General features: G+C 43.8%; 2 protein-coding genes across 2 annotated transcripts in view; one reads left to right on the forward strand and one right to left on the reverse strand.

Annotated features, from left to right (window-relative positions):
• LOC138983726 (beta-1,4-galactosyltransferase galt-1-like) overlaps positions 1–176 on the reverse strand; it is an 18,610-nt gene extending 18,434 nt beyond the window's left edge. Inside the window, exon 1 of the mRNA XM_070357036.1 lies at positions 22–176. The gene's annotated coding sequence lies outside the window, so the exon portion shown is untranslated. The remainder of the gene's footprint in view (positions 1–21) is intronic.
• LOC138983728 (propionyl-CoA carboxylase beta chain, mitochondrial-like) overlaps positions 1–24,813 on the forward strand; it is a 79,816-nt gene that overhangs the window by 29,873 nt on the left and 25,130 nt on the right. The gene's annotated exons all lie outside the window — the stretch shown is intronic.

Here is a 24,813-nt window from a genome sequence, read left to right on the forward strand (position 1 = left end):
CAGGAGTACAGCTAGACTCACCTGCTTGTGTATCGTTGACCTATTCCTCCAGCATTAACACCTTGCGCTCTTCTGCGCCGCTGCTTGAATGAGGAAGAAATAGCCCCCTCAAAATCTCGATGACGCTTTCACACCGTCCGCAACGCGCGCAGAAGAACGGACAAGGGAAAACACTCAGCTCGTTGGCAATGGGAATGTTTGCAAACTGACAGCACTGGAAAGCGCTCTCTCGCATCTCGCGAAATTGCTTGATTATCTATCTCCACCCAATTTGCGTGCGTAAATATACGACCATCTCTCTCTCTCTCTCTCTCTCTCTCTCTCTCTCTCTCTTTCTCAGTTTAGATGTAGTAAGGACAGTTTGTAAGTTTAGGGTGTGTCTAAAACCTCTATCCTTATGTATTAAAGATCTGTCAGTCAGTCTCTCTCAGAACTTAGTTCTGGTACAGACTGCGAGGGACAAAGAAAATCCAATGAAAAGAAAAAACAAAAAACAAATGCAGGCTGAAATAACCAACCGGAGGCAACATAAATTCAAGCAAGATAAGGATGAATCTGGAAATATTCGTGTTAACAACCTCTCATTCTCTGTAAGTGTGTCATCATAAAAATTATATTGTATATTATACACTGACGGCCGATTGCTAAAATTAGCCAGACACTCACTACAAATAAAATCCCAACAACATTCTTGATGATTTTCTATGATGACTCTCTGTCTGTCTGTCTGTCTGTCTGTCTGTCTGTCTGTCTGTCTGTTTGTCTGTCTGTCTGTCTGTCTGTCTGTCTGTCTGTCTCTCTCTCTCTCTCTCTCTCTCTCTCTCTCTCTCTCTCTCTCTCTCTCTCTCTCTCTCTCTCTCTCTCTCTCTCTCTGTACCGCCGACCTTACATCAGTTTTGAATGATTGCGTTACGAGCAAAGTAGATGATACGTCTCCGACAGCGTTTGATGTTGCTTTTGATCCGCTTGACGCTGTGCAGAGCGTGTGGCAGAAAAAAAGCTCACCAGTGGGAATCCCTGCATACCAGTCCTCTGTGGGCTGTTGGGTTTCTCCCTGTCCATGTCTGTAAATGGGTTATTTCCCCCTGAAAGCGGCGTATGGCTGCCTGAATGGCGGGGTAAAAACTGTCAGACGTTAAATGCCACTCGTGCAAAACATGAGTGAACGTGGGAGTTTCAGCCCATGAACGAAGAAGAAGAAGAAGAAATGGGTTTTTTTCTGGACTGGCGAAGTGGCGCAGTGGTAAGACGTCGGCCTCCTAATCGGGAGGTCGTGAGTTCGAATCCCGGTCGCTGCCGCCTCGTGGGTTAAGAGTGGAAATTTTTCCGATCTCCCAGGTCAACTTATGTGCAGACCTGCTAGTGACTTAACCCCCTTCGTGTGTACACGCAAGCACAAGACCAAGTGCGCACGGAAAAGATCCTGTAATCCATGTCAGAGTTCGGTGGGTTATACTTATAGAAACACGAAAATACCCAGCATGCCTCCCCCGAAATCGGCGTATACTGCCTGAATGGCGGGGTAAAAACGGTCATACACGTAAAAATCCCGGTTGGCCTAGTGGTAAGGCGTCCGCCCCGTGATCGGGAGGTCGTGGGTTCGAACCCCGGCCGGGTCATACCTAAGACTTTAAAATTGGCAATCTAGTGGCTGCTCCGCCTGGCGTCTGGCATTATGGTGTTAGTGCTAGGACTGGTTGGTCCGGTGTCAGAATAATGTGACTGGGTGAGACATGAAGCCTGTGCTGCGACTTCTGTCTTGTGTGTGGCGCACGTTATATGTCAAAGCAGCACCGCCCTGATATGGCCCTTTGTTGTCGGCTGGGCGTTAAGCAAACAAACAAACAAGCAAACAAACAAACAAACGTAAAAATCCACTCGTGCTAAAAACATGAGTGAACGTGGGGGTCTAAGCCCATGAACGACGAAGAAGAACGAAGAAGAACGAAGAAGAGGTTATTTTCTGGAGCTACGTACCAGTGGAAACTATGCTACCAAGGTGATTTATTTATCTTTATTTAACTGAGACATTTTAACCATAGAAATTGATTTCATTCATAAATACTGGCTCCATATGATGATGTAGACACAACCATATTTGTCGGTGATGCGTAGACACTCGGTTCTCACCTCACCCTGAAGGTCAGCGTCTTCCGTCTTCGGTAGGCCTTCGTGGGTGTGATTTTGGACTTTTCCTTGTCCTAGACAAGTTTCCTCACACGGATTCCGGCCCTCATCTGGTCGGGTTTGACTTCTGAGTGTCCTTCTCCTAGGAAAGCTGCCTGTCAGGGCTGACGAATCTTTCCAACCCGGCGCTTGTGAAAGCAGCAAAACATGGGGCATCTTCATCCGCTAAAACAGCCGTTGGGAGCTCCTCGTCCGCCTGTTTTACCGTTGGGATGTGAGACTAAGGGTCCTCTTCCGCCTTCACAGCCGTTGGGAGTACACTCTCCTCGTCCGCCTGGTCAGCCGTTGGGACGTAGAGTCTTTGTAGGTAACCCATACCTGGGGGTTTGGTTCATGGGCGCCAGGGCGTGTCCACGCACCGGTGGGCCTGCATGCCGCATGTTCGGGGCCAAACCTCCTCCGCGCCCTTGCAATTCTGCCTGGGGACTTGGCCCCCAGTTACCACCCAACACCTCATGGAGGGTTGCTTTAAAAGCTTGCATAGGACTTGTTGTGTGCACGTTAAAGATCCCACGATTGACAAAAGGGTCTTTCCTGGCAAAATTGCTTAGGCACAGTTAATAATTGTCTACCTATACCCGTGTGACTTGGAATAATAGGCCGTGAAAGGTAAATATGCGCCGCAATGGCTGCAATCTACTGGCCGTATAAAATTTCATCTCACACGGCATCACTGCAGAGCGCCTAGAACTGTACCCACGGAATATGCGCGATATAAGCGTCATTGATTGATTGATTGGTTGTGGAGAGGCTTACTGGCAGGGAGAGACTTACGCAAGGCTGCTTTCTTTTTCGCCGGTGCTGCACCATTCGTTGGGCACTGGCTCCATATAATATTATATCCTTGGCCTGCAGAGAAAGAATTAGAAATACTTGCACATTTTGTGTGTCTTCGTCTAGTAAATTACAAGCATTAGAAAAGTTCGTCAATCGCGTAACATAGAAACCAGAGGTTGTGACATTCAATGTTAATACAGTACTAACAATTACAAAGAAGCATACTCTGTTTTTTGGTGAATGTCTGTATATTTATCTAACTTGAGCATTAATGAAAAAAGTAAAGAGAATACATTTTAGTTGCCAGTTAATATACGTTATAATCACTTTAAGGACAAAGAATGCATGTCACAAAATGGTTCCCAGCTGTGGAAAATAACCAAAATGTGAAGGGTAGTCTGCAAGTCGTTCTGTGTCTGTAGGAACAGCGATATGCACCTTGTACTTTTTGCAATCCTAGTATACTAGTGCAACAGCGTATAATTTGGGTAATTGTAATTGCTCCATCTCTTTTGTGAGCTCTATTTGAGCTAACTGCTTGTTGCTGTTGTTGTTGTTGTCGTCGTCGTCGTCGTTGTCGTCGTTGTTGTTGTTGTTGTTGTTGTTGTTGTTGGCATTTCCAGGGCTCACGTGTTTATCTTACGGTGTAATGAAAACATGACAGGTTTCTGTGTCAGCTTCACACAAAAGATGTGTAAGGGAAACACGAGTACAATTTGTTTCTAACGGTTCAAAACAATCAGCAAGGCATCTTTTTCCCTTTCCAGTTAAATTCCACTTGCAATGTAACATCTTTTCACCGATACGAGTTTGTTTTAGTGTTCTTTTTGCGTTTGTTTCACTTTTGGCTGGGTTGGTATTTTAAGATCCCAAAATGTAACGCTGAACACAAGTGTTGACACAAACGCCAACCCAGCCCCCCTACACACCAATTCGTTTCACTGTTATTTTTCTTCCTCTGTAGTGAAAGTCATGGAAGCGTTTTTGCACTTTGTCAAGCGTGTTTCTCATTAGGCCTTGCCCTAGCTGTCTTTTCGCTCTGTGTCGCGGAGGGTGAAAGTAAAGAGATGTAGGTTTTATGTACTGTAGATCCTTCGGGGTGCGGGTGCCACCCTATCAGCGTCCAATCTCTACTGGTTCCACCCTGGCTCCCCCCACCCACCCCCGTCCCAACGCCCGCTTCTCCCCTCATTCCATGTTGTTGTTCTAGAGCCGGGCTGGAGTGTGGGTGGGCTACAGGGTACGGTTTTGAAACTGTAGAATTTTGCTTTCTGCTTGACGTTTGTCTGGTTTTTAAGTTTTCATTTTAGCTCTTTAACTAGAATCTGTGTGTGTGTGAAGGGGGGGGGGGGGGTGGATTGAATTTGAGTCTTCCTCGATTCCCTGATATGACTGTAAACGTTGATTTCTGTAAAATTACATGTTCGAGACAAAGGCTTTTGACGAATGGACAACTAATATTGGCTTTTATTTTTTTTAGACTCACGAGGGCGTATACTTTGACGGGCTAGGCCTCCAACATGAAATGCCGGGTTTGTTATTCACAATTGTCTTTGCAACAACAAGTCTGTGAGCCCACAAAGGCAGTGGACAGCGAAACTGAAGGTCTACTGTCGTGTTTGCGGGGCACCAGGTGAGGTGATAATATTCCCAATGGGGTGGCGGAGGGGTACTTGCTCGTTGATAGACGTCTGTTTTTCCACCCGACGATTCTCCCTGTGGACTTCATCGTTTCCTCAAGGGGTACTTCTTATGACTGGGAGAGCGGAACAAGAGGGGCGCTACGGAGGGCGAGCGATGACGTGTGCTAAACTCATTGTCTTTTTGTGTGTGTGTGTTGTGTTTGCTATTTTTCTCTGCTTTGAGTACGCCAATGATATAAAAAGAGAAGTGATGCTTAGACGATGATAACAGTCAGGTTGAAGAAAAACAGGAAGAGAAAACAAAGGAGGGCAGGGTTGGAAAAAGGAAGAAAATGAGGAACATTATTACCACAACAAGGAGAAAAAGATTAGCGCCTTGAATGTGTTTACAAGCTTGCTCTCCCATTGCGTCATGTATCTTCACGCTTTCCTGACGCCCTCTCCTATTCCCAAAGCCAAACCCGAACCCCACCTTTCAAACCCCTTCAAATCACATGCTCCCCCCCCCCCCCGCCACTCACACACACGTACACGCACACACACCCTCTTGTTTTTTTTTCTTTTTTCTTTTTTAAGTGAAAGTAATGTTCTTTAAAGTGTGAGTTGAAACTTTCTCCTGTGGCCGATCTTTACGTTACTACACTTCTTTATAATTTTTGTCATTTTGTTTCTCGTCTGCTAAATATAATCCAACCTCCAAATGAAGCTGCAAAAAAATAAAATAATAAAATAAAATAAAAGGATAAAAAGTGAGATAAACAACAACAACAAAAAGGAGAAAACCAAAAAATAATGCATGACTGGCTGTATTATGAAGGTACGTGTGCTGTGTTCGAAGCTCGAAGTTAAGATGCAATTGCATGTAGGCTGGATACAGCAGTCAACGTTTGATATGTTATTGCAGGTTATGTTCCTCACCACGCCTGCTTCCACCTGCTCGCCAATTGGGCAACATTACTGCTATTCTCACCTTGTGTTCTCGAGTATCTCTCTTGCATTCAGCTTTCATCCGTCCGAAGCATCGCTCCATACATTTATATGCGTTCCTGATTGCTGTGAATTTAGGAAGAAATGTTATTTTGGGCCACTGAGCGTAGCTTCCCCTCTTTGAAAGAACGATGGGCAACGTGAAATACACAGACATGATACACAGTTACAGTTCAGCTTTAGCTTCCTCAGTGGCAGCAACGGTCAACTAGGAACATGGTTTGTAAATACTCCACCAAACGGACATGGACTGGTCTTCTCTTTTATGGCTGTTCGTGAAATAGAACTTTTTTTTCCCGAAAAATGGAATTATATAAACAACAAAAAACAAGAAAAGTTAGTTAATGGATCGTTCAATTCTAGACAAAACGATATATACATTTACAAGTACGGCGACCTTATGGTCGGATTTTGGCGTGAAATAGAGTTCATAGGGGTTAGGTTTGATAGTTTTTGTGGTTTTTTTTTTTGCGTGAGGGTAGGTGAGAATGAAATAAGACGGATAGAAGCGGGAAGAGAGGCTTTAGAGATCGCAATGCAGGATACTGAACAGGAGGTTGCAGTAGGTGCGAAGTCAGAGCGAAATTGAAAGTTAGAGAGGGAAGAAAGAGAAAAGTGCGATATCTACAATCTGACAAGTCGTATCGCTGAAGATGCCTGCCCCGTCACTCACTGGGGCTGTCGACTCCGGCACCGGAGCCCGCTCGACAGCTGACTCGTCATGAAAGCCGACACGCGCGAAGAATACTTACTCAAGTCACAAGAAACTGAGAGGATGGTAGGTGTTTGGGGTGGGGTCGCGGTAGTATAGGATGATGGAGTGGGGTGGGGCGGGTGTGTGTGTGTGTGTGTGTGTGTGTGTGGGGGGTGTAGATGAGAAGAGTTAGCCTTTATTTTTGATGGTAGGGACGAAAACAATTTCCAATTATGTTTGTTTATTTTTGTGTGTGTTTTTTAAACGGTTGCTGACTGAGGTACTTACTCGATTTTATCGGGGGGGGGGGGGGGGGGGGCAGAGAGAGAGAGAGAGAGAGAGAGAGAGAGAGAGCGAGCGAGCGAGCACACTGATAATGTTTCTTTCTTTCTTTCTTACTTACCTTGTTACCCTCCTGCATAAGTTGACAGTGTGATCTGCTACTTGTTTGTACCTATACAACAAAAAAGACAAGGAACTTAGTCGATAAATATCGACAGGGGGCGGACAAATGGTTTACATGTGAAATGTGTGTATATGGGTGTGGTTCTGAAACAAACAAACCATGTGAACCCCCCCATCCCACCGCTCGCGGGCTGAACGACTGACGCGGTCTTTTCCAGAAGAACACCGCGTGTACATAATACACAATTCGATCGCGTAGCACTGCCAATGCACATTTTCGCAACGAAAACCGTGCTACTGTTTCTTGTGTGTTAAATCTGAAAGCAATATAAGTGAACGAACAATTGAAAACTGATATCACGTTACTAAACTCCCAAAAGTAATAAATTACTTCTGACTGCGGTACACAATACGGCAGTCACCTCTGCGAATGCTGTCGAAGAATCTAACCGAAAGTAAACATTCTGGGAATCTACGCGCATCGGCCTTGACGCAAGTTCAATACTGAGCCAGTGAGCGCGCCGCGGCGAAGTTGGCCGCTGTAAGTCTCGCAGCGCTGGCTGGCTGAGCGAGTTGCGTGTCCATCCATATTAGGTCCAAGCCGCACCGTAGATCAGATTAGTAGGTGCTTGATTTTGGTATTTTGATTTTACATAACATTAAACCTTTCTTGGGGTTCATGGTCATGGCAACAGCCATAATAATATTATATCATGTATAATATTACATTTCAGCATATTTGAATTACATGTCATCATACCAAACTGTCATACATTTTTATTCCTACATCATTCTGATTGATCACAACCAAACCTACTATCAGTGGACACATCCAAATGTAAGCGCCTGTTCTTGACAACTTTTAATCGATCTAAAAATAGCAACTTGCTGGGCCCTTTGCCGCCAACAGACACTGTTTGGCCTGTAGGTAAAATGTACAATGTATTTTCTGATTTGTGCACAAAAGCTTTTTTTCTTTTTTCTTTTTTTTAACATAACAATGTTTAATGTCACTGTATGTTTAAAAGACCATGGTCATATTTGTAAAAAAAATGTTAAATTAGAAAATAAATAACATTTTGGTTCATGATTTTTCCTACACCTGTGCTAAAAATAAGAAATAAAAATGTCGGGTATATAAGTCACTCAAATACAGCTAGATATGAATGGCTCGGTGTGAGTTTGTTGCAGTTGACCCTGCACAATGCGACATATCATGTTTTTGTTGAACAATTTTGACGTCACCCCTCCCATAGGGTGACGTATTTCACAACTTCCTGTGTTACACAAACTCTGTGATGACCAATTTTGACGTCACCCCTCCCATAGGGTGACGGATTTCACAACTTTCTACAGATGAACAATGTTGCCTTCACCCCTCCCATAGGGTGACGGATGTCACAACTTCCTGTGTACACAAACTGATGACGTATTTCACAACAAAATGGCGCTGCCCATGGTCAACCTCTAAACTATCCGTATAGAATGGGGGCGTCCTCGCCCCCATAAAAATCCGATGCCCACACGAAGAGAATGAAAGGTCCTGAGGAAGGGTGGTGGTGGTGGTGGAAGATGTGAGATGAAAGCTGAAAGACCTATGGACGGCTGTTTATTATTGAAGCGTGGCAGTGATGGAGAGGGAGGCCTTTGCATCAACACCGGAGTTAGTTTTCCAGTCCACTGGTCCTGTCAAGTGCTGCTTCTCTAGTTCTCTGGGTTCGTGTATCCTCCACGCTTAGGAAACTCAGTTCGTTACGAACGTTTTATGGCTCAATTTGTGAGGTTTACTGAGAAAACCATCGGTTTGTTGTTGGAGCGTGTCGATGGTAAGAAGGGAACTGAATGTAAGAAGGAAGGGGTTGACTGTACGATCAGTTTGCCTTGCCGACCGTTTTGCTCCATGCTTTTTTCGTGCTTTGTTTTTAATCTTTCATTCTATTTTTTACATCGAGTCAAGTTTTGTCTAAATGTTTTAATATGGACTGTGAATCGAGACGATGGTTGTGTCGTGTGTATGTGTGTGTGTGTGTGTGTTTGTGCGTGTTTGTAGAGTGATTCCGAGAAAACTGCTGGACCGATCTTCATGAAACTTTACATGAGAGCTCCTGCGGATGATATCCCAAGACGGGTTTTCCCCATTTTCCCCCGATAAATGTCTTTAATGACGTCATATCCGGCTTTTAGTTAAAGTTGAGGCGGCACTGTCACGCCCTCATTGTTCGATCAAATCGATTGAAATTCTGGTTAAGCAATCTTCGACGAAGCCCGGACCATGGGTTATCATTTCAGCTTGGAAGCTTAATAATTAATTAATGAGATTGGTCATTACACATTTCAAAATTCTAATTAAGATTATAAATTGTAGTAATCGATCCAAAAATGATGTTATCTTATTCTTTATAATTTCCTGATTCCCCCCAAAGTAGATATGTTATGTTTGGATTAAAAACAAGCTCAGAAAAACAAAAAGCATAAATAAGCAAGCTTTCTTGTGACGCGCTATACGCCTCTGCGCTATATTGGCTTGTCACTTCAAGCGATCACGTTCTCAACGTGAATTTGTCACCACTTTCAGTCTGGGTCGCGGGGCAAGCATTGTCTTGGAAAAATTCAGTGCGTTCAGTATCATTCTGTGAGTTTGACATATTGACTAAATGTATTAATTTCGCAACACGCGAATTATTCTCTCATTCTTGTTGTTGTTGGTGGTGGTGGTGTTGTTGTTGATTCTTTCTGATTGCTCGCTAAAGTACATTGGCCTTGTATCGGGGGGTCTTACATCTTGGTTCTACTCTACACAGTTCATCTTGCTCTACGAACTAAACGGCAGTTACCCCCAATACAGGCTCTCCACTCCTCCGAAAAGCACCTTTGTGGGTACCATGCCATCCGCGCAGGTAACGAGATTGTTGAATGGCCTTGGCTCTTCCATTCGTTCCATTTGATGTCATCATTATCGTTTGCTACATCGGGCCGAGTTGCGGCCCTGCTTGCCTAGTCAGTCTACGGAAAATGGCACCATAACCAAGGATTTATTGCTAAAGAATTTCTGTTTTCAGATTCATGTTCTGCTATGTTTGTAGTATGTCTGGTCAAAAATCGAGAAAAATATAATTATTTTTAAAAAAGTTATCAAGTGTGTTTGTCAGTGTGTATTTTGTCACAAAGCGATTCTACGTTTTTTACATTGTCTGAACTGTTTTGACACCACGAACATCAAATATAACATGCAAGTCACAGTTTATGATTACAATATAAAAAAAATGTCTAAGATATTAAAAATCAAAAGGTCAAGGTCATTGGGTCATAAGGTCAAATTTGTTGTTTATGCGTGAAGTGAAGGCTGTGTAATCCTTTTCAGCAGCATAACGAATATTTTTTTTATACACGCACTAAACACACACACACACACACACACACACACACACACACACACACACACACACACACACACTCACACACACACACAGAGGGGAAATTCCAAAGTAATTGGTACACAAGGTCATATTTATTGTTTTCAACTAAAAGTAGAATACTGTACTCATTTTAAACCAAACATCATCTTTGTGAAGGTTTTGTTCTACAAAAACATAAGTATTCCTGTACAGGAGAATGTAAGCGCACTCAAGCAACATGTAAAAAGGCCACAAAGTTTGCAGTGTAAACTAAGAAAAGGAAGATGAATGATGTCAGGAAGTCGCTGGATAGTCTACCGCGTGACAAGGGAGCAGGGTATATAAAAGCAAACCATTCAAACACAAGCAATGAAACAACAAACGTAAACAAGGCAATTGATTAGATAAAGCATCACATAATCAAATAATCGACAACATTTTAAATTCAAAGCACATAACTCCAACATCATTACACAAACATTGCACAACATTCATAAACATTATTGACCAATAATGTATTCACAGCGTTAGTCATGCATTGGTCGACTGCAGACTGCAGAATTGAGCATCAAAGCAGTCATAAAACACTCAATGAATGCATTCACTGAATACAAATATCTGTGAACACATTCCGTAATCAGAAAAAAATCAGGAAACAACAGGAATGATAATAATTATGTCCCTTGAAAAACATCTCACAACATCAGTCACTGTCATAGAAATAAAGAAAGGCTCCAATACACATTTGTACATTTGAAAAACATCTCACACCGGTCACTGTCATAGAAATAAAGAAAGTCTCCAATACATATTTGTACATTCTCCAAAGAGCAATGCTAGTTGTTCTCTTAATCATCTGTCTGTAGAAGGCCTGCCCAACATTGATCCGTCCTGCGTACATGGTGACCGGCTTGGAAGCTCTGGTAGACATCCTTGTGAGTTTCTTTCAGCTGCAGCATGTCCTGGAGATACAGGTGGAGGGATTTGGTGTAGAGGTTGTGCCCTGCTGCTGCCATGAAAGGCATCATTTCATGGACAGTGGACAGATGCAGGTCCCAGTTTCCTGTGCGTTCAGCTTTGAGGAACTTGCGCAGAATGTCAACCATGTCCATGTACTGAATCCACAGTGCAGCTGTGGGGTGGCACTTGAGGGTTTGCTTTTGGCGTTCTAGTTTTAGCTGAATCGATGCGATTGTCTCATCAACCCAAACTTCTCCTAGCGGGATAGCTCCACTCATCAACAAGTCCCACATGTTGGCTGCACGGGCAAGGTCCCCATCAGGCTCCTCACATGAGACAGGAGCATCTTCATTTGCTGATGGCGCGATATCATCCACTGTCCCAGCAATTTGCACATCTTCTGGTACATCTGTGCTATCAATTTCCTCAATGGAGACGTCACTTAGTGTCACATCCAGGTCTTGGAGTGGCAGAGAGATTTTGAACGTTTGTGAGGTCAGGAGTGCGTTCAGAGCCGAGTCAACCAGAAAGTGGCCTCTAACTGCTCGGGACACTGCCTTGCCTTGAAGCATGTAGTTGACAGCTGTTGGTGCATATGTCAGTTCTAGCACCTCCTGCAGACCGCTGCCCTCCATCAAACGTCCAATGCAGCCCAAAAAGCTCATTTCCATGTGAAAACCTTCAAGCCTTAGAACAATGGAGGCCAAGTCAGCATCATCAGGTTTGTTGGCGACGATCTCATGGGCTTTCCAAAATAGGGGCTGGTCGAAAGTGAGCACTGGAGTCGAGCCATGTCTCTTTGCTTCCTTCGCCGTGAACAGCAGTGTAGAGTGAATGCAAGTCAGATCACCAGGGTTCATGTCGATCATTGGCAAGAAGAAAACGCTCGACTTACCAGGGTGACGGTCGTTGTGGACAGCCTGCATCGTTCCAGACCATGAAGGTCTTGCAGGCTTCAGCGGCCACACCACCTTCCACAAGACATCAAGGTGTATAGATGGGTCAACAGCTCGCAGGTTTTCTAGTTCCCTGTATGTAGTGTTCCCAAAGTGAACTGCCTTTGACTGGAAATACACGATGTCAATTGTTCCCTTTTCTTTTGAATCTTTGGAGGTGACATCCAACCTAGGAATAGGCGTTGTTCGTCGTGTTCCAGGAGTTGTGGTAGCAATCATTCCCATACCATGGAAAGAATTGTATCCATCCAAGGTACAGGAATTGTGATCCACATTGTCAGCCACGTATTGTAGAATCACATTCTTGGCACATCCTGGAATATCTGTACTTTGGGACACAGCTGCATTTGCCTCAAATCTCTGCACCTCTGTGTAGGAAGACGAGAAGCCCATCGCATTCAACACATCGATCAGATATCGGGAGCCAAAATGGTGGTGCATTTGGACTCCAAGTCCAATTTGAAGTGGGGCGATGACAACCCTAGGTCGAGCTGCCTGGACAATTGCTTGTCCCACAGATGCAATTTTATTGTCAGCATCTTTTTCGCTGAAAATCAAACGCAGGAAAAGCTGAAGGGACTGGGGAACAAAGTCCAGGTTGTACGCCCCTGAAGAAATATCCTCTGATGTTGGATATTCCTTGTTTGTCGTTGCAGAAGCAGCTTTTATTTCATTCTTTATCAGTGCTGCAGCAGCTTTCACCAGCTTCAGTTTTTCACTTTCGTCGTCATTAGTCTTCGGAGAATTGTAGAAATCATGAAGAATGGATTTAGCTGTTGTGCGGAATGTTACAACATTAGACTTGCCCAGAATGTTCGCTATGATGATTTTTTCATCAAATCTCTCCAAGAGCTTTTCCTTCATCCATTTGGTGGTGTAACCAACCCCTCCACTGAACTCTTGCATTTTCTGCACAAGCTCTCCGATAGTGATCTGTTCGTCATCGTGGTTAATGAGATATTCTGCTGTTTTCTCAAAAACTTCAAGTTTTTCAGTGTCCGGTGGTCTACCCACACTTCGGCTTGGAGCGTTTGTCAGTGCGTATGCACCTGGCTTGTCATTATAACGTTTGGGAATTGACAGACCAAGCGCTCTGAAGTTACAGTTACAAGTTATATGGTACACAGCATCTGCTGCATGCAGGTCTCTTGCAAATTCAAGCTTTCCCTTGACGATATCTGCCCACTCATCATTTCTTTCGTCACATTTTTTCAAAATTTCAGTTTGTAAAGATAATGTTCTGACTCTGTATGCCTCATCAGGTCCACGTGTTTTGGAAAGATTTACCCGAGTCCCACAGAAAAAGCAGCAACTTGCAAAGTCAAATCTGTGTTGCTTAGATCGTGTGCTTCGCTCTCCAAGCTCAGTCTTATCGGTATCTCTGTTTTGCTGTCTTAAGTCTTTCTCGATATTATTGTCGTTGGTGTAATCCCTTCGACACTCGATATGCACCCTTTGACCAACTGTAGGCTGAACGGTTCTGTTCTGTCTTCTCTGGCTCGAATCCTTGATTCCTGTATCAACAAACAAATAACATTGCTCACTACAAACTCTTTTTTATAGACATTTCAACAGAAGCACGCAATTTGTTAACCGGCTATGACCCCACACACTTGCTTTGATAAGTCTCACTGGATGACACCCAGTAATACAACAAACTACAAATACAGCACAACATGTAAAAGAACACCAAAGGGAAAAAACAACAAAAGAACAAAAACAAACAAAATAAAAAAGGACATAAAACAAACAAACAAACAAACAAACGTTATAGTATACAGAACACTAAGAAACTCAAATTTATCATAAGAATTGAAACAAATCAAGAGAGAGAACATACTTGCACATCCTTTCTTTCCCAGGGTATTAAACTCGACGTCACATGGTTCGTTGCATATTGGACAGGTTTTTAATGGATCATCCATTGTGGTAGCCTTTGAAGTGCTGCAAGTAAAATAGTTTTCATGAACACAAATTTGTAATGTTCAACATTGATAACAGCACCACCATTAAATACCACAATAATATATAGTGCGTCCTGCATGTTACTTATGTAATCAGTTGATTCTAGAGGAAAACAACTAAAACACATGAAAATAGGAATTTTGACTGGAATGTTCAGCCATACAAATCCTTGCTAAAAGAGAGTTTTTCAGGCGGCAGTACAGACAGTAAAACCTTCAGTTAAAGTATTTTATGGAATAGTCAAACCAAAACTAACCTTCATTGTTTTAAAGTTGTAGATGACCACAAATAAACGTTCATGCAGCTCTGGTGTATCACAAAGACTGAAGTGAAAAACTGCTTCAAATAATCAAACTGTGAAGATTCCAGCAAGATGGTATCAAAGACAGGCTGTGCTGTCAGACCAGAGTTATGGTGAGAGCATCCGGCGAGCGCGCGGTCACGGCGATCAGATTACTGATAGCCAGCCTCCCTTACCCTCTATCCAGGAACCCCCTCATCCCCCCCTCTTCCTGCTGCAGAATGGCAGGCGAGTGATGCCATGATCTCTCTGTATCGAACTTTTAATCGATCATATCTGGGCCATGCGATCTTCAAATGGAGTCGAATTGTGTATGCATGTTAAGTGTTCCATGCTGAGCGCAGCCATTATAAAATAAATTCTTTAGGATTTAATCCTTAGTCTCCGGCAGTATGACTGAACAATTCCTTTCCCTCGGGTTGCCTCACATGTCGGGAAGATTTCACACTCCTCTCGCAGCTACCAGCGTATCTTCAGATCCGTCATTGATGAGTCTTTTATTGGGCCGTTGCAACTGATAGTGTGAGGTCAGGATGAGAGAGGAGGTGTCTGATGGTGAAGTGTATGTATGCATGTGATTGTGCGGGGTCGTTTTGTCTATATTATTCAGTATAGAGACATAGTGCTTGCTGCCGCGCGAGCCCAGAACATTTTCCCTCTTTATCTTTGCTGCGCTGGCCGCAAAACCCCTCCGCGCGGAGGTTGTTTCGAGACACATCGTACGTAGGGTGTGTTGACGGTTTCTTTTCCTTTATGTTGGGTCTGCTATTCTAACTTTGTTTGTTTGTATGCATGTGTGTGTTTGTTGGTCAGACGAATCTATCGATAATCGCTCGCCCATACGCACGCGCAGAAACAGTCATGGCGAGAATCTCTCTCTTTTTACATTTAGTCAAGTTTTGACTAAATGTTTTAACATAGAGGGGGGAATCGAGACGAGGGTCGTGGTGTATGTGTGTGTGTGTGTGTGTGTGTGTGTGTGTGTGTGTGTGTGTGTATGTGTGTGTGTGTGTCTGTGTGTGTGTGTCTGTGTGTGTGTGTCTGTGCGTGTGTGTGTAGAGCGATTCAGAGTAAACTACTGGACCGATCTTTATGAAATTTTACATTAGAGTTCCTGGGTATGATATCCCCGGATTTTTTTTTTCATTTTTTCGATAAATGTCTTTTATGACGTCATATCCGGCTTTTTACATTTAGTCAAGTTTTGACTAAATGTTTTAACGTAGAGGGGGAATCGAGACGAGGGTCGTGGTGTATGTGCGTGTGTGTGTGTGTGTGTGTGTGTGTGTCTGTGTGTGTGTGTGTGTGTGTGTGTGTGTGTGTGTGTGTGTGTGTGTGTGTCTGTGTCTGTCTGTGTCTGTCTGTGTGTGTGTGTAGAGCGATTCAGACTAAACTACTGGACCGATCTTTATGAAATTTGACATGAGAGTTCCTGGGTATGAAATCCCCGAACGTTTTTTTCATTCTTTTGATAAATGTCTTTGATGACGTCATATCCGGCTTTTCGTGAAAGTTGAGGCGGCACTGTCACGCCCTCATTTTTCAACCAAATTGGTTGAAATTTTGGTCAAGTAATCTTCGACGAAGCCCGGACTTCGGTATTGCATTTCAGCTTGGTGGCTTAAAAATTAATTAATGACTTTGGTCATTAAAAATCTGAAAATTGTAAAAAACAAAAACAAATGTATAAAACGATCCAAATTTACGTTCATCTTATTCTCCATCATTTTCTGATTCCAAAAACATATAAATATGTTATATTTGGATTAAAAACAAGCTCTGAAAATTAAATATATAAAAATTATTATCAAAATTAAATTGTCGAAATCAATTTAAAAACACTTTCATCTTATTCCTTGTCGGTTCCTGATTCCAAAAACATATAGATATGATATGTTTGGATTAAAAACACGCTCAGAAAGTTAAAACAAAGAGAGGTACAGAAAAGCGTGCTATCCTTCTTAGCGCAACTACTACCCCGCTCTTCTTGTCAATTTCACTGCCTTTGCCATGAGCGGTGGACTGACGATGCTACGAGTGTACGGTCTTGCTGAAAAATGGCATTGCGTTCAGTTTCATTCTGTGAGTTCGACAGCTACTTGACTAAAATGTTGTATTTTCGCCTTACGCGACTTGTTGTAAAAGTTGAGGCGGCACTGTCACACCCTCAATTTTCAATCAAATTGATTGAAATTTTGGCCAAGCAATCTTCGACAAAGGCCGGACTTCGGTATTGCATTTCAGCATGGAGGCTTACAAATTAATTATGACTTTGGTCATTAAAAATCTGAAAATTGTAATTAATTTTTTTTTTAATAAAACGATCCAAATTTACTTTTATTTTATTCTTCATCATGTTCTGATTCCAAAAACATATAAATGTGTTATATTCGGATTAAAAACAAGCTCTGAAAATTAAAAATGTAAAAATTATGATTAAAATTAAATTTCCGAAATCGTTTTAAAAACTATTTCGTCTTATTCCTTGTCGGTTCCTGATTCCAAAAACATATAGATATGATATGTTTGGATTAAAAACACGCTCAGAAAGTTAAAACGAAGAGAGGTACAGTAAAGCGTGCTATTCTTCTTCTTCTTCTGCGTTCGATGTTGATGGCCGTGCTAAATCCTCAGACCAGTGGCTGCCAGGAAGTCCGCAGTCTTGCGCAGTTCGTCGGCAGGACCCCAGAGTTTGGCTCCAACACTGGTCTCTTCTTGCCAGAACTTCTGGCGTATCGTCTCTAGATGGGGGCAGTTCTGGAGAAAGTGCTCCGGAGTTTGCTCTTCCGAGCCACATTCACAGTGTGCGTCATCCGCAAGGCCCAGTCTCTTGATGTGTTTCTTCAGTCCACAGTGCCCTGTCCTTAGACGGAGAATGGTGGTTTGGCTTCTCCGGTCTAGTTTATTGATGGGGTCTTCCTGTGGGTTGTAGTCTCCGTTTCTCTTTTTCCAGTTTTCTTTCTTCTTCCGTTGTAGAAGAGTCTTGGCTTCTTTGTACGAGGTGGAGTTGTGTGGTTGGGGAAGTCTCGCACCTCCTTTTGCCAGCCTGTCCGCTTCTTCATAAAGCACAGCGCAACCGCTACCGCGCCAAACAGGCTCGTCACTTTCACTGCCTTTTGCACTTGTGGCGGACTACGTTCAGTTTCGTTCTGTGAGTTCCACAGCTTGACTAAATGTAGTAATTTCGCCTTACGCGACTTGTCTTCCTTCTCTTTCTCTCTCCCTCTCCCCCTCTCTCTGTGTGTCTCTCTCTCTCTGTCTCTCTCTGTCTGTGTCTCACTCTCTCTCTCTCTCACTCTGTCTCTCCCACTCACTCTCTATATCCCTCTCTCTCTCACTCTCTCTTTCTCTCTCTCTTTCCCTCCCTCCCTTTCTCTCCCTCCCTCCCTCCCTCCCTCCCTCTCTCTAACTCTCTCTCTCTCTCCCTAACTCTCTCTCTCTCTCTCTCTCTCTCTCTCTCTCTCTTTCTCTCTTTCTCTCATTCCCCCTCTCACTCTCTCTCACTCTCACGCTGCGCGCGAAATGTTGCCTGAATCAGCACATTTATCTTCGTCTTTTGGTCGAGGGAAGTTAAGCGTCGTTTACTAAATGAGGTTTTGTCCCCAAAAATGATGCTTCTTTTTGTGCAGATTGTTTTGGCTTTTATTTATCTCCTAAACCGTCTCACCATTTTTATTGACACATTAAGTTAGACTGTGATGAGTCACAGTGTGATCAGTTTTACGTGCGCCTAGTTTTTTTCAGGGCAGCATTTTTTATACCGGAGATAATTGTCATGTTTTTTGACAGTTCATAGATCTATCGATCAGTGCCACGTCGGTTATAGGATTTTTGTCAACGTATAACATTTCAAATTGTAAAGAACATCCGTGGTTTGTTCCGTCTCTCTCATTCTTTTTCCAATTCTTTTGGACATGTCTTTTGAATTTGGCATGCATAACTCATGATTCTGTCTGTCTGTCTGTCTGTCTGTCTGTCTGTCTCTCCCCCCCCCTCTCTCTCTCTCTCTGTCTACACCTGTCTGTGTGTCTGTCTCCCAGCTTCACATTGTCTGTCTGTATGTCTGTATGTCTCTCTCTGTCTCTCTCTCTGTGTGTTTCTCTCTCTCGCTCTCTCTCTCTCTCTCTCTCTCTCTCTCTCTCTCTCTCTCTCTCTCTCTCTCTCTCTCTCTCTTATATCATTTATGTCTGTATATAAAATTATAGTCTCTGGATTTGTCTCTTTGTCTGTCTATCTGTTAAGTCGTTTTCTTGGAAATTAGAACGTTAATTGTGCCAGCTATTTCATTTAAAAAAACCCATTCTGGGCCAAATACTACTTACAGAAAAAAATCACTTAAAAAAATCTTAACACTCACATGAAGAAGACCACAAACAAAAATCAAAGGGAGAAAAACGGCAGGGGATCCGCTTTATGTTTTTGGCACTCAATCAGGAGAGGAAAATGAGAAAGCGGGTGTGTGTGTGTGTGTGTGTGTGTGTGTGTGTGAGTGTGAGTGTGTGCGTACGTGCGATCGTGCGTGTGATCGCGCGTGCAAACGTGTGTGAGTGTGTGTGTGTGTGTGTGTGTGTGTGTGCGTGCGTGCGAGTGATCGTGCGAGTGTGTGTGTGTCTGTGTGTGCGCGTGTGTGTGTGTGTGTTTGTGATCGTGTGTGGGTGTGTGTGTGTGTGTACGTGTGTGTGTGTGTGCCTGTGAGTACGTGTGTGTATGTGTGCGCGCGTGCGTGTGTGTGTGTGTGTGTGTGTGTGTGTGTGTTAGTGTGTGTGTCTGCGCGCGTGCATGCATGTACGCGTGTGTGCATGTTCGTGCGTGTGTTCGTGCATGTGTGCGTGCTTGCTTGCGTGCGTGTGTCTTTGCGTGCTTATTCTTTCCTTGGCATGACCACAAGGGCTAGAGGTCAGTGTACTGATAATGAGCTTCCAGTTTTGATCTTGTTCTCTGGGCACTTCACTAAGTGTGGGCCAAGTGGGATTTCAGGCTTATCGTTCCTCCTCAATCCCCGGGGTTAGTGAGAGAGAAATTGGGGAGGGTGGGGAGGGGGGACGGGAGGGAGGGGGCTGGCGATGGTGGTAAAGGGATCTTTTAGATGTGCTCGAGTCGGTTTGTAGGTACAGTGTAACCCCCCTTTTATGACCCCCCCCCTCCCCAATTTTAAAATATCTCCTTTTTATATAAGACCCTCCTTTTTCAGATGTTTTGTTCATAACCTTTGTAAATTTACCTCCATTTTAAGACTCCCTCCATGTTAAGACTCCCTCCATGTTAAGACTCCCTCCATGTTAAGACTCCCTCCATGTTAAGACTCCCTCCATGTTAAGACTCCCTCCATTTTAAGACTCCCTCCATGTTAAGACTCCCTCCATTTTAAGACTCCCTCCATTTTAAGACTCCCTCCATGTTAAGACTCCCTCCATTTTAAGACTCCCTCCATGTTAAGACCTGATTGTCTCATAGTTTTGAAGGTCGTTAAAGGGGGGTTGCACTGTACAGGTGTTATGGGACATCTTAGTTTTGGGCGTTACAGGAAATTTGATACATTTGAGTGTCTTGTTCGTTTTGCCCGCACAAAATATTAATTAGGTTATTAGATTGCTTCAGGTTCTACCAAGGGACGCTTTAATCTTGTGCTGTTGAGGCCGATCGACCTAAGGGAGTATGTATTGTTACCTAGATGTTGGCGATTTGGTTTGTACCACGGCGGCGATTGTAGAAGATCTTGCTGCATGAGATCGAAACGTTATAGTAATTCTGATTTTGCTCGAATTCTCAGTATCTTGTTTGGGGAGTATTGTTCACAAAACGGTCTGTCTATAGTTTCTCTCTTGGCCCCCATCTCAATCTCTCTGTCTTTGTTTCTGTCTGTCTGTCTGTCTGTCTTTGTTTCTGTCTGTCTGTGTCTGTTTGTCTGTCTTTGTTTCTGTCTGTCTGTGTCTGTCTCTCTTCCTCCATTCTCCTTTCGCACAGAAACATTTTCAGTGATAGAGAGATGGACAACCAGTCAGCTATCCAACCACACACACACACACACACAACACAACACAACACAGACCCTCGCACTCACGCTTACATATATATATATCTCTCCCCCCCCCCCCCCCCCCCCCATTAGTTCTCTCTGTCTCTTTCTTCTGTTACTTCTCCTCCTCACTCCTCCTACTTTCTTCAGCAGTAAGATATCGTTTTGTACCTCTGTCCAGACGGCACACACCTAGCCTTTTGGCACTGCAGGGGAAGGCAAGGAGTATAAAAGATGCGAAGTTTATCAGGCGGCTGTCACCCCCTCTAACGAAGGGTATCTCTTGATAGCGGCAATCAGCCTGGGAGATGTCTCCTCTTGGTGATGGTGATGACTGCACGTGATCATCGCCTCCCAAGAGAGAGATAGAGAGAGGTAGCTAAGGGGGGAGGAGCGGAGGGAGAAGAGTGAAACAAGTGTGTGTGTGTGTGGGGGGATGAGAGAGAGTGAGACAGTGTGTGTGTGTGTGCGTGCGAGCGTTCGTGGGCGTGTGCAAGCGTGCGTTTGTGCGCGCGCGAGCGTGTGTGTGTGTGTTTGTGCGTGTGTGTGTGGGGGGAGGGGGGGAAGAGAGAGGTAGAGAGAGTGAGACAGTGTGTGTGCCAAGGTGCGTGTGAGCGAGCGTGCGTTAGTGCGTGCAGTGGGTGCGTGTGTGTGTGTGCTTCAGAAATATTGGGCTGGGATGAAGACTTAGCTGACTGAACCAACCGAGTGCAGAGCTCATGCTCTGACTAAGACATGATTTTTAGTCAGAGAGTGATCAGGACAGAAGCAAACTCATTAGTCATGGCTGCATGGTAAATTGGCAACAACCTGATCGTCTGTTCATATCTTCGTTTGGGGACTAGTTTTAACCAGTTGAATACATTGAATGAAGTTTTACTAGTATCATTATTTCGAAAGAATTTTCAAGCAGTTCTAAAAACCTGCAGACTAGAATGTTGTTGATAGAAGAAAACAGCATGTAGTGCTCTAGGGTTCTGAATGACACTAGGTAAAACGCAAAAGGTGGAGACTCAGTGAACAACACAAAGTCTGTGTGCTCTGAAGTTTCTGGTTCAACGTTTTTTGATGCTGAATGCAGTGTGGATGTTCATGGACAGGTTGTGCACCTGTCATTCCATGTTACACGAAGTGTATCAGTTAATAGTGGCAATCTACCTGGGAGATGCAGTATGTCTCCCCTTGGTGATAGTGCATGGCTGCACGTGATCGACGCTTCTGTAAGCTTTAACCCACTTTCAGTCTTGAAAGGGGTATTATGGGTCTTTAGGGATGGATGGAAGCATATTGAACTGATTTGACCCGAGAAAGCAGGAGTGCCGTGTTTTCGTATCAAGACAGATGTGTAGCAAATGCACATTCCGTCTTTCACATTGAGATCGATGGAATGCTTGATATAAGATCAGGAATTGTGGAGTACATGTTTTTTGTTGTTGCTTGTGTATTTCTTTGTGTGTGTGTGTGTGTGTGTGTGTGTGTGTGTGTGTGTGTGTGTGTGTGTGAAATAGACGGTTGGTGGATGTATACACATATGCATTGCCATATTTAAGTACAAACTACAACGCTTTGAGAGTAGATTTTGTGAGAATCGTCTGGACACTAAAAATCCCAACTATGTTTAGGTCTATCAGTTTAAGGCCTGTCAGTTTAAGGCCTGTCATTAGTTTAAGGCCTGTCAGTTTAAGGCCTGTCAGTTTAAGGCCTGTCAGTTTAAGGCCTGTCAGTTTAAGGCCTGTCAGTTTAAGGCCTGTCAGTTTTAAGGTTTGAGATGTAGTGACGACGGAGAGAAGAAATTCTGGCAATGGGGCGGGGGCATTGTTGGGTAAATATTTGTGTTTGAAAGAAAAAGAAAGGAGTGGTGTAAACTGTCTAAATGCCTGTCTTTCCTCATGTAGGCGCATTCTTTCAGTGTTTCCTTACACTAAGGAGCAACAACAACAGTAAACATAGTTGCCAGGGAGAGTGACAAATTATTCTAAAAGTGTACATTGCAAGAGAAATTGATATGCTTGTAGTTTGTGTTTTTCAATACGTTTATCCCCCCATCATCACTGCCCCCTCCCCCCTCCCCCCAAAAAAAGGAAGGTGTGGTGGCAGAGAAAGACAACAAAACGAAAAAAATGACAGAAAAAACACACACTTGTACACACCCATTCACTTGCGCAGGCACACACTCACGCACACACAGACACACGCATGCACGCACGCACGCACACACAAACACACACTTACACACACTTTGTCTGTCTCTGTCTCTGTCTTGCTCTCTGTCTCTGTCTCTGTCTGTCTGTCTGTCTGTCTGTCTGTCTCTCTCTCTCTCTCTCTCTCTCTCTCTCTCTCTCTCTCTCTCTCTCTCTCTCTCTCTCCAGTTTTCTGGTAGCATTTCCTATCTCTCAGCAAACATAACTATAACACTAATGAGGTTAACAAAGGAAATACAAGAGAGACGCAGTACAAAAATGCGGATTAAATTGAAAAGTGCATACGATGTATTTCTCTTTGTTTCGTCTGTGTGTCTCTCATTCTTGCTGCTTATTTCTTCTGTTTCTTTCCTGGCTATTGGTTTTTTCTTCTTAAATGTTTCTGAGCTTTAGACCCTCCGCATAGTTGTAGACACAGGGAAATCTTACACGGGAATCCAATCTATCAGTGGGGTGAGACAAAAACTCTAAAAAGCCATTAGCAGTGAAATTCTTGCCTGTCTTTTCCCTCCAGTTCTGAGCTAGTGTTTGTAAGCTTGCCAAGGCCTTTTTAATCGGAAAGAAGCCAGTTGGGTTTCAACCCTCACGTATTTAAAGGCACGGCCCTTCCTGTTTGTTTGTTCGTTCATGGGCTGAAACTCCCACGGCTTTTACGTGTATGACCGTTTTTACCCCGCCATTTAGGCAGCCATACGCCGCTTTCGGAGGAAGCATGCTGGGTATTTTCGTGTTTCTATAACCCACCAAACTCTGACATGGATTACAGGATCTTTTTCGTGCGCACTTGGTCTTGTGCTTGCGTGTACACACGGGGGTGTTCGGACACCGAGGAGAGTCTGCACACAAAGTTGACTCTGAAAAATAAATCTCTCGCCGAACGTGGGGACGAACTCACGCTGACAGCGGCCAACTGGATACAAATTCAGCGCGCTACCGACTGAGCTACATCTCCGCCCTGACTGAGCTACATCCCCGCCCTGACTGAGCTACATCCCCGCCCTGACTGAGCTACATCCCCGCCCTGACTGAGCTACATCCCCGCCCTGACTGAGCTACATCCCCGCCCTGACTGAGCTACATCCCCGCCCTGACTGAGCTACATCCCCGCCCTGACTGAGCTACATCCCCGCCCTGACTGAGCTACATCCCCGCCCTGACTGAGCTACATCCCCGCCCTGACTGAGCTACATCCCCGCCCTGACTGAGCTATATCCCCGCCCTGACTGAGCTACATCCCCGCCCGGCCCTTCGTGTGAAATCAGTTCTGCTCACTATCTTGGATCTGTCCGGCGTAACTACAGTGGAACCCCCCTTTGTGACCCCTCAATTTAAAACTCCCCCCCCCCCCCTTTGTGACCCCTCAATTTAAAACTCCCCCCCCCCCTTTGTGACCCCTCAATTTAAAACTCCCCCCCCCCCTTGTGACCCCTCAATTTAAAACTCCCTCCCTTTTAAAACCCTGTTTTCTCGGAGATTCTGTTCATAACCTATGTACATTTACCCCCATTTTAAGACTCCCTCCTTTTTAAGACATGATTTTCTCACATTTTTGGAGGTCTTACAAAGGGGGGGTGGGGGGGTGGGTTCCACTGTAGCATCGGATAAGACAATTCCTCTGCTTGGTCACATACCAAATATCAGCATCCTGACTGCTTTCTGTGCAGAGTTGGACTTTTTTGTGTGAAATCTAAACAACGAAGTGACTGTGGTAAGATGAACAAAGTTAAAAACAAGTCGCGTAAGGCGAAAATACAATATTTAGTCAAGTAGCTGTCGAACTCACAGAATGAAACTGAACGCAATGCCATTTTTCAGCAAGACCGTATACTCGTAGCATCGTCAGTCCACCGCTCATGGCAAAGGCAGTGAAATTGACAAGAAGAGCGGGGTAGTAGTTGCGCTAAGAAGGATAGCACGCGTTTCTGTACCTCTCTTTGTTTTAACTTTCTGAGCGTGTTTTTAATCCAAACATATCATATCTATATGTTTTTGGAATCAGGAACCGACAAGGAATAAGATGAAAGTGTTTTTAAATTGATTTCGACAATTTAATTTTGATAATAATTTTTATATATTTAATTTTCAGAGCTTGTTTTTAATCCGAATATAACATATTTATATGTTTTTGGAATCAGCAAATGATGGAGAATAAGATAAACGTAAATTTGGATCGTTTTATAAATTTTTATTTTTTTTTACAATTTTCAGATTTTTAATGACCAAAGTCATTAATTAATTTTTAAGCCACCAAGCTGAAATGCAATACCGAAGTCCGGGCTTCGTCGAAGATTACTTGACCAAAATTTCAACCAATTTGGTTGAAAAA

This window comes from Littorina saxatilis, linkage group LG13, assembly GCF_037325665.1.
Source record: "Littorina saxatilis isolate snail1 linkage group LG13, US_GU_Lsax_2.0, whole genome shotgun sequence".
Classification (NCBI taxonomy): Eukaryota; Metazoa; Mollusca; class Gastropoda; order Littorinimorpha; family Littorinidae; genus Littorina; species Littorina saxatilis.